The following is a 9,456-nucleotide window of genomic DNA, read 5'->3' as shown; positions in this document are numbered from 1 at the left end:
TATTTCACAATATTAGTTGTACTGTATTAAACATTTAAAGAAATAAGAGGTATTCCTGTCTTTTGATCAACAGTAGACACTGAGTAGGCTAGATACTGTGCCTATAGGCTAGTTTTTGTATTTGCATGAGGGTTTGTATATTATGTTAGTGCATGTTTGCATGTGTATAGGTCAGCAAAAAGTTCCCCAAGGGTTATTAAAAGGAATGTGCATGCACACAATTTCATTTTAAGTCGGATCACTCATTCAGGAGATGACCTGTGCCGGCACCTTTATGTGACCATTGAAAATTTATTGAGGTGAAAAGTACCAAGAATGTGTGCAGTGATATAACATTTTATAAAGGTTGGTTTAATGCTTCACCAGTCTTCAGCATACCAGCGGTGCTATCACATTTTTGATAGAGAGAGAGAGAGAGAGAGAGAGAGAGAGAGAGAGAGAGAGAGAGAGAGAGAGAGAGAGAGAGAGATAGTACAGCATTTTCAAGCCTGTCTGCATAGAGATATTTCATAGACTTCTGGCTGGCTGGCTATTTCAAAAACACATAATTATCAACAAAAGCACAAAAGCTTGAGAATACATTGGTTTAATTAGGAGGAATGTATTGCCAAACTCCAAACACATAGCTTAAGAGAGAGAGAAAGAGAGCTGTTAGAAGTTAATCAACATTAGCCTTAATGATAAGGCCTCAGAGAAAATGTACAGACACACAGCGCCGCACAAAAACCACATTGTTTGTCTTGGGTTTCCAAGAAAATATCCTTATTTCGCTTTAGAAATAGAAAAAGAAGAAAAACATCATTGCCTGTCTGTTCCTCCTTTCTCTCCCACTGCTTGTCAGAAGAAAGGACAGAAAGGAGGGGAGCGCGAGGCGGCGAATCGGTCAGCAGACACGCAATTCCCGCGCTTCCAGCAGCTCGCGCTGTGCAGATAACGCGGGAATGTCAACGGTTTGACAGGCTTCCGACGCTTTACTCCCTTTCATCTCCGCCGTTGACAGCACGGTTTAAAGCTCTTTTTGTACTTATATCTAAATTTGTGTTTTTGGAATGAGAAACCACTGAGCGAAACGCATGTTTCATGGGCTCGTGAGGGAGAGAGCGGATGAAAAGCTTTTTTTTACTGCGCAAGGCTCCCTGTGATCTGAGGTGAAAACTACTTCGGCAACGCACAAGGCTAATTTGAGGGTATAAACAGTTAGTAATCAAACAACAATCACATCTTTTTTTTATTCAGTGCTATTTTCTACGATTTGTTGGTCTCCAACACAATAATTATTGGTAAACATAAAATAAGTAGCCTAGCCTATATAATTGCACATCTGTGACATAGGCTACAGGTAAGGCTATTAATGTTTATCTCCTCGTTACCATCCATGATACAGGCTAACTAGGCTTAAATTGTATATTTAGGCCTTCTTTATCACTCAAACAGATAATAGACTTTAAAAGTAGCCTACTATTTTCTATTTTACACAACTTTTTATTGATACATGCATTCAATTTGATCATGTCCTCAGTGCAAAGCTAATCAACTTCCACAATAAACCATGAAATTATAAAAAACTCAAAATATTTTAAAACGATATTAGCCTAATCCTACATATAAATAGCCTACATATACATTTTTTTTTCTTTTCTCGTTTTTCGTTTTTGAAATATTATCCTGCTTGTCACATTCTTAAAGTTCCAACCTGTTGTTACAGAGAATGTTTGCTCGGTTAATAAAAATGTAAAAACGTATCTGACATAGGCCTATATAAAAAGTTCTGAAATCATAAGAAGATAAATGTTAATCACTTAAAGAGCTATATATATACTTTGTTCTTTTTTTTAAAGAAAAGCTTAACAACAAGTCTTCTTGAGTTGCATCCAAAGCCGGTTCGAAAGACCACTGTTCACCAGCTCCTTTTTTTTAAGTAGCACGCGGAACTGTCACAACTCTGCCGTCATTATGTTAAGCCTGTCCACCGACTCTATACACGATGTGACTGGCCTGATCAGAGTTTGTTTTTTCCAGCTCGCAATACAAAGGAGAGTTGCTAGACTAACATGGCTGCAAATTAGATTTGCTGCCACTATAGGGTACGTCTAGATTTCTAAGCTAGTTCCACAAATGGCAAATCATTCTGGACAATGACAGAAAGCTCATCCACTGTTAGAAACTGTTAACATTGGTGTTATACTCCGTTCCACCCTGTTAGATAAGTCCTTTTAAAATAATAATTTAACAGCAATGTTAAATGTTTTGTCTTATTTTGGGAGGTGAGTAGCATTAACCGGACAAGACAGACCCACATTCAACTACATGTTTGGTCTGGAAACTCACCATTGACAGGGCTCAATCTGAGGGGTGGGATAAACGGTGGTCTTCCCCACTGGACTATTTTTCCAGCTACAACAGAGTTCCAACTGGACTTCAACGCGAAACACAGCTAGCCGGCTAAAACAGGTGAATTTAAACAATGGCTAAGTGGCTAAACGCATCTCGTTGTCATGTAAGGGCCCTGTTCATGTTGAACAGACATTTTAATTGCATTTTGTGTCTGTTAAGAGGCACAAAGACACCCTTTATGTTTATGCCCCCAAAGCCGCCGTTTTAGCTGAGGGGGGGCTCTGGGCATTAACTGTAATAACTCAAGATCAAGATAAACTTAAAAATTAGCTGGAGTTGTTCTTTAAGACAGTTCTGAAGGCGAAAGGGGTCAAACACAATATTAGTATGGTGTTCCTAATAATCCTTTAGGTAAGTGTGTATATGTGTGTGTGTGTGTGATATATATATATATATATATATATATATATATATATATATATATATATATTAATTATACATATATATACATATATATATATATACATATATATATATATATATATATATATATATATATATATATATATATATATATATATATATATATATATATATATATATATATCAGTAGTTTTAAAGCTGTTCTCAGTATATTCTCAAATGTCAGGGTGGCACAACTGTTCCATGTAAGCTGGTACAACAGTATACAGCTATTTGGTTGTACCAACCTGATATAAAAAGTCACACAAACAAGAAATGTTATTTAACAAATAAAAATTGTTTAAACATATTGTTCATGGCTGAATAAAATGCATTACAAGTACAACAACAACAACAACAACAACAACAACAACAACAAAAACACTATTACAAATATCTAAATGTAATCAGTTTTTTCACTTTGTTATTTTCTTTTCAGATGCTGTAAACTCAACAAAAACAGTAGGATTGTATATCTGCCTGGAAGGAATCTGCACCCTTGTGTGTTTGTGGATTGTCACTTTATGGAAGGTCATTGGCCATCAGTGATGTTTCACAGGTAATCATTACACTAATCTTTACACTAAAAAGTTTAAACTAACAGCAATACTTATTGACAATGTCATAATCAATGCCTAATTTGACTGCTGTGAGAATGTTTAAATTGTGTGTTTTCCTTATTGAGCCCTTGAGCCATATAAACATCATCCGATATTTGTCCTGGCAGGAAAAGCTAAGAGCCTATAGCTTCTACTATACCACTCAATTCATTACTAATTCCCAACAATATTTTAGCAATATTTAAATGTTTTTTTTAACAACGTAACCAGAGAGGACATCAAAACATGTCTGAGGAATTATTATCTTTTTCTGGGTTGCGTGAAAAAGAAATAAAATGCAAACTTCACATAAGAGCAGCCTTAAGCGTTCATTGAAAGAGCACCTCAGAAGACTATTTTGTTCTCCTTCTTCACTCTTTTTCAAAGGCTACCTTTTACTGACCTCAGTTTTAATCAGTACTTACTGACCCTGCCACCTGGTCATAATCACCAGTGTATTGGATTTAGCAAGGGTCTATATTAAGATTCAGGCCCTTGGCAAAGGTAGAAGTTTTTTAATTTTCCTGTGACATTAAGACACCGCGGCTGCAGGGCATACTCCGGTGCGCATGAAACCCTGCAAGAGGAATGCGAAAGGCTAAGGATGTATCTGTGGAGAGAGCAGAATTGTTCTTAGGGGGCTGCAAAGCACCAGGCTGGTGTGATTCCCTGCAATATTCCCTGAAATTTTAAAAGAATATGACACTTACTTCATCTGTACGCAGGCACACAAAACACACACTCACGTTTATGCATTTCATCTAATATTATTTCAGGAAACACTCAAGCTCTTGTTCTCAACCGCCCTCCAATCACATGAGATCATGTCGGCAAGGAGAAGTGGAATGCTTGAATACAAAGTTCATATCTACTAATCATTTAATTATGATTGGAAAATCTAATGAAGCGGAAAGATTAATTAAGTGGCATTTCCTTGATGCTCTGATTGATTTAGAATTACAGTGTATTTCCACAAGAAGCTCAATAATAATTAATAAATTATTTAAATAAACTTAAACAATGCCGGTCCGATGCATGAAACTCTTTTCTATCAATACAAGCCCGCACTGTGAAATAGAAATAATGAAATTGTTGTCAAAAGTGCTCTTAAGATGTGGCAGTAATTTTATTAAAAGTAAAAAAACACTTATCTAAACAATCAGAGTATATTTGTAGCAGTTTCTTTCTCACCAACATGACAATACAGTGTAAATCTGTTTTCATAACTATAGATCTAGATCTAAACAGATCAAGGAACATGCCAATAAAAAAAGAAATGTCCAATAAAGCGGAATGGATGTCTTTGTTGATTTGTGGTAGTCACGAAAAAATATAATTAAAGGGTTAGTTCAGCCAAAAAAAATTAAAAATTCTGTCATTTATTACTCACCCTCATGCTGTTACAAAGCCATAAGACCTGTATTCATCTTCGGAACACAATTTAAAAGTGCACTATGCAACTTTCCGTCCACTGGAGGGCACCTATTCAAAACAAATGCGTAGTTTGATGACGGAAAGTTTGAGCGCAGCATCTTGGGACATGTGGTCTTCACCTCACAGCCGGTGGAAAATAGAACTCGGGCAGAAATCATGATAATGTATGCGGTTATTAACATTACTGTAGTCTAAAGCAGAGCAGGACCAAGTGTTGTGGAGCTGAGCACAGCTGCTGGAGCGATTGTTAAACAAATATCCACCTCGCGAACACCAGGACTTTTATAATGACGGGACTGGACAGTCGCCGGGCGCCTGCACTGATCCGCTCTTCCGATTATGATTATGAGGTAATGCAGCTCTTTTTATCATATTCGATACATTTAAGTGTGCTGAAAATGATTTTATGACGTTACTCCATGCTTTCACTTGTTCACACTGCTAAGAGTAAAAGCCGAAACCGAGGGTAGCGCAGATATGACGCAATTGACAGGCGACTTCCTCAAACGCTATGCTGAAACGTCCTGGTCCTTAGTTAAAATAGCAATTTTCTCACAATATACAAATAGCTGAAAACATTTGGGATATTGTAGGTACTCAACTGAACAAAATATATAACACCGGCCTAGTGGTTTTTGGATATTTTACTGCAAAAATACTACATAGTGCACCTTTAAGGTATAAAGTCTTACACAAACCATTCTGACGTAGCACTTTGGAAGCACTGCACTGTGTTTACTACGTCAACAAGCCACAGAATGGCACAGACGAGAAGAGATTGTTGAATAAAGTTATTTTTATTTTATTTTTTACTAAAGGTATTCTCATAACTTCATAATATTAAGGTTGAACCACTATAGTCACATGGAATATTTTAACAATGTCTTTTCTACAGCCCCGCTTCCACCAAAATTACCCGGAACAATTTGTACCAGGAACTTTTTTACAGGAACTTTTCTCCCCCCAGTCTTGCTACTGTCTGCGTTTCCACCGCGATCTAAAGTTCCGTGAAGATTAGGCAAATTAGTCCGGTGATGTAGGACTGCGCGCAACAATAGCCACGTTTACAAGCACACTTTTTTGTCATTCCGATTGAAAGATTTAGTGGACTGTTTACATGAGACGTTATCTAAACCGATCTGGTGTTTACATGTGATGACTTTCAATCGCAATCATTTTATGACATGCAGTTTGTCTGCCGCATCAAAAATGTCAACGCCATTTTCTCCACCAGCTGGAATATGTTTACTGTAGCCATAGCAACTCTTAACGGCCACCAGGACTAATACAGTATTATATAAGCTATTTATTTGTTGTAAAGTGTAATAATCATCTCAGAAAAAAAAAAATTCTTCTGTCAGGCACAGTTAAAGTAAAAACTGCCTAGGGCAATATACGCTGTGCCATTATTCCAACTGGTGAAAAATAAGACTGTAAAAAAATGAATAACGATTTTGGAAGATATTCAAGCTGTGCTGCTTTTGCTTGTTATGTATAGGTTTACTAAAGAGGTAATTAACAACGACAGAAAGAGCACTAGCATATTCAGAAAGTTTGTAAAGCTAGATTTAAAATGACAATGTATATTATTATCAGCTATTACGAACATTGAACGTGAGATGGCTGAGACGAACGCGCGCCATCAGACAGAGAGCAAGACTGATATTTACTGAACGCAGAACGAACCTCGCAAAAGACTTTTAAAAATGCTGGTTGAAATAAAATGCTAAACCAACCAGCATGTTCAGTGCCCAAGTTCCGACCTCGAAAGTTCCTGAACTTTGAAAAAGTACTACCTCGCGAGCAGGGCCGTTTGGAGGGGGAAAAATTTACCTGGAACTTTATTTAGACCCTGGTTCCTGCGGTCAAAACACACAGAGTACCACCCCAAAGTGATTCCTGGTTCCTTTGTAAAGTTCCTGTGGTGGAAGCCGCGTGGCTTACCTTTCTGGGACATGAAAGTGTTAATTAAATTGCTGTCTATGGAGGGGTCGGAGAACTCTCGGATTTCATCAAAAATATCTTCATTTGTGTTCCAAAGATGATGAACGAATGCCTTACGGGCAGGGCCGGCGCGTGCCTATAGGCGAACTAGGCAGCCTAGGGCGGCAGCTCAGCCAGGGCGGCAAGAGAGAGAGAAGGCGAGAGAGAGAATTTAAAAAATATATATATTTGTTAGTTTTACATTAGGTAGGTTACAATTATCGCACTTATATCAACAACATTTTTTTCCACTTCATTAGTATAAATTTAAATTAACTTTAAATTTAGAATAAAAATTCCTGCCCGGCCGCGCCCCCACCTCACTTAGAGCTGCATCGATTAGTATATGCGTGCAAAATACGCTCAACTGTGCCATCCGTTCTGTGGAAGAGCGCTTTTCGCTGCTTCGAGACCATGGGGGCGTATTTGGATTTTTATATGACATTGCATCTCTCAAAGAAAAGGAGAATAGCCTACAATAGTTCTTCAGGATTGCTTAAGACTGGAAAAGGCCCTGACTCATGGAGACTCATGGGATGTTGATGGGCATGAATTGTTTGAAGAGCTGACTGCTTTAGGCAGACGCCTGGTTGCTGGATCTAAACCACTGGATGCGCTTAAATTCATCCGTGAAAAAGGGATGGAATCAATTTTTCCGAGCTCGATCTCACGAAATAGCGAGTTTGCAATCTCGTGGAATGTATACGCCAAAATGAGTTTTGGCGTGCATATGGTAACTTATATAACCTGCATATGGTTTTTCGCTTGCATATGATACGCACTTTATGGCGTATTATACATATGAACCCCCCACCTCACCACCCTAAACCTACCCAAGAGCGTGTCATATGCACGCCATAAAGTGCGTATCATATGCACGCAAAAAAGATTTTACACTCATACTATTTATACGCATGACCATGAGATTGTGTTGATTTTTCCAAATGTTTTAATAGCATTGAGAGTGCTTCTCACTCTCCCCGTCACTGTGAGCTCCGGAGAACGCAGATTCTCAAAGCTTAAACTGATTAAAAATGATCTCCGAAGTACAATGACAGAAGACAGACTCAATGGACTAGCAACAATTGCAATTGAGCACGAACTTGCTGAAAAAGTTAAACTCGAGGATGCAATCAAAGCGTTTGCCGCTGCGAAAGCCCGACGCGCACGCTTCTGAAATGTAGGCTATTATGTGAATTTGTGTTTGTGTGTATCAGTCAAGAAAAAATCGAAACCTCCAATGAGCTAAAAAGTTGTGTGCATAATTATGCTTAGTTTTATGTACACTGTCTATTATAAAACAGAAATTATATGCAGCTGTAGCACTGTGTACTTTTTTCACGTTGCAGAGTGAAAAATAAAATCTGAAAACATGCTTGCACGTTTTTAATTTAGTGTAATTTTATAGATAAAGAAAATATTAATTTGTATACATGCATAAGGATACCTAATTGTGAGTGTGAGGTGGGGGCGGCACGATCGTGCTCTGCCTAGAGCGGCATTTGAGCTAGCGCCGGCCCTGCTTACGGGTTTGGAACGACATGAGGGTGAGTAATTAATGACATAATTTTCATTTTTGGAAGAACTAATCCTTTAAAACCAATAGTCTATGTAACTGACTTTGAAAATGTCTCCCCCACAGCCCAGGCATCTTTATCTCTCCGGACGGACTTGCACTCCAAGGTGCTTTTTCCTAGCAAAGGAGTTTTGCATGATGCCTTGAAAACAGCAGTAACATCACGCTTCATATCAGCATGATCAGACGAGAATAAATGGTGCTGTCAGTGTCCACACAGAGGAAAACGCAAGGTGTTTTTCTTGCCAATGCTGTTTGAACAACATTTAAGCTGTCATGAGACACAATGGATGAATGTATCATTTACATTAATTCACTTTGCAGATGATTTTATACAAAACAACTTACAAATGAGAAACACTTCAAGCAATTTATCATAAAAGTCAATATGGACCCAGCCAACATTATGCAAGACATGAGGTAAGATGATGGGAAATACTCCAACCATTTATTATGACTGACTCTTATTTTGCAGCTGGTTAAGTGTCCTATAGAATTTTTGTGTGTGTGTGTGAGATCAAGCATGGCAGGTCATGTCAGTCAAGCTTGCATCAGCTGATCTTTTTCACCCTTAAAGGGTTAGTTAAACCAAAAATTCTGTCATTAACTCATGTTGTTGGACACCCGTAAGACCTCCGTTCATCTTCAGACACAAATGAACATATTTTTGTTGAAATCTGTTGGCTCAAAAAGGCCTCCATTGGCCACAATGACATTTCCTCTCTCAAGACCCATAAAAGGTACTAAAGACGTTGTTACAAAGCCCATCTCACTACCGTGTCTCTACAATCATTTTATGAAGTGGCGAGAATAGTTTTTGTGCACAAAAAACAACAACGAAATAACGACTTAGTGATGGGGCGATTTCAAAACAAAACTTTGAACCGTTATGAATCAGCGTATCGTTTCATGATTTGGATCGTGTGTCAAACCGCCAAACTGCTGAAATCACGTGACTTTGGCAATCATGATTCAATACACTGATTCATAACAGTTCGAAGCTTTGTTTTGAAATCGGCTTATCACTTATCACTTTGTCATTAGTGTGAGTAACTAATGACAAAATGT

The 9,456-nt window shown here is 38.0% G+C and overlaps 1 long non-coding RNA gene across 1 annotated transcript; it reads left to right on the top strand.

The window, feature by feature from the left end:
• Positions 1-941: 941 nt before the first annotated feature.
• Positions 942-6,893, top strand: LOC137058130 (uncharacterized). Its single transcript, XR_010900596.1, has 3 exons — positions 942-1,187; positions 3,236-3,355; positions 6,871-6,893. It is a non-coding gene; the product is annotated as an uncharacterized lncRNA (long non-coding RNA).
• The last annotated feature ends 2,563 nt before the right edge of the window (positions 6,894-9,456 follow it).

Source organism: Pseudorasbora parva, chromosome 22, assembly GCF_024679245.1.
Source record: "Pseudorasbora parva isolate DD20220531a chromosome 22, ASM2467924v1, whole genome shotgun sequence".
Taxonomy (NCBI): Eukaryota; Metazoa; Chordata; class Actinopteri; order Cypriniformes; family Gobionidae; genus Pseudorasbora; species Pseudorasbora parva.
The sequence above is the reverse complement of the archived record's forward strand: the minus strand, read 5'-3'. Positions and strand labels throughout refer to the sequence as shown.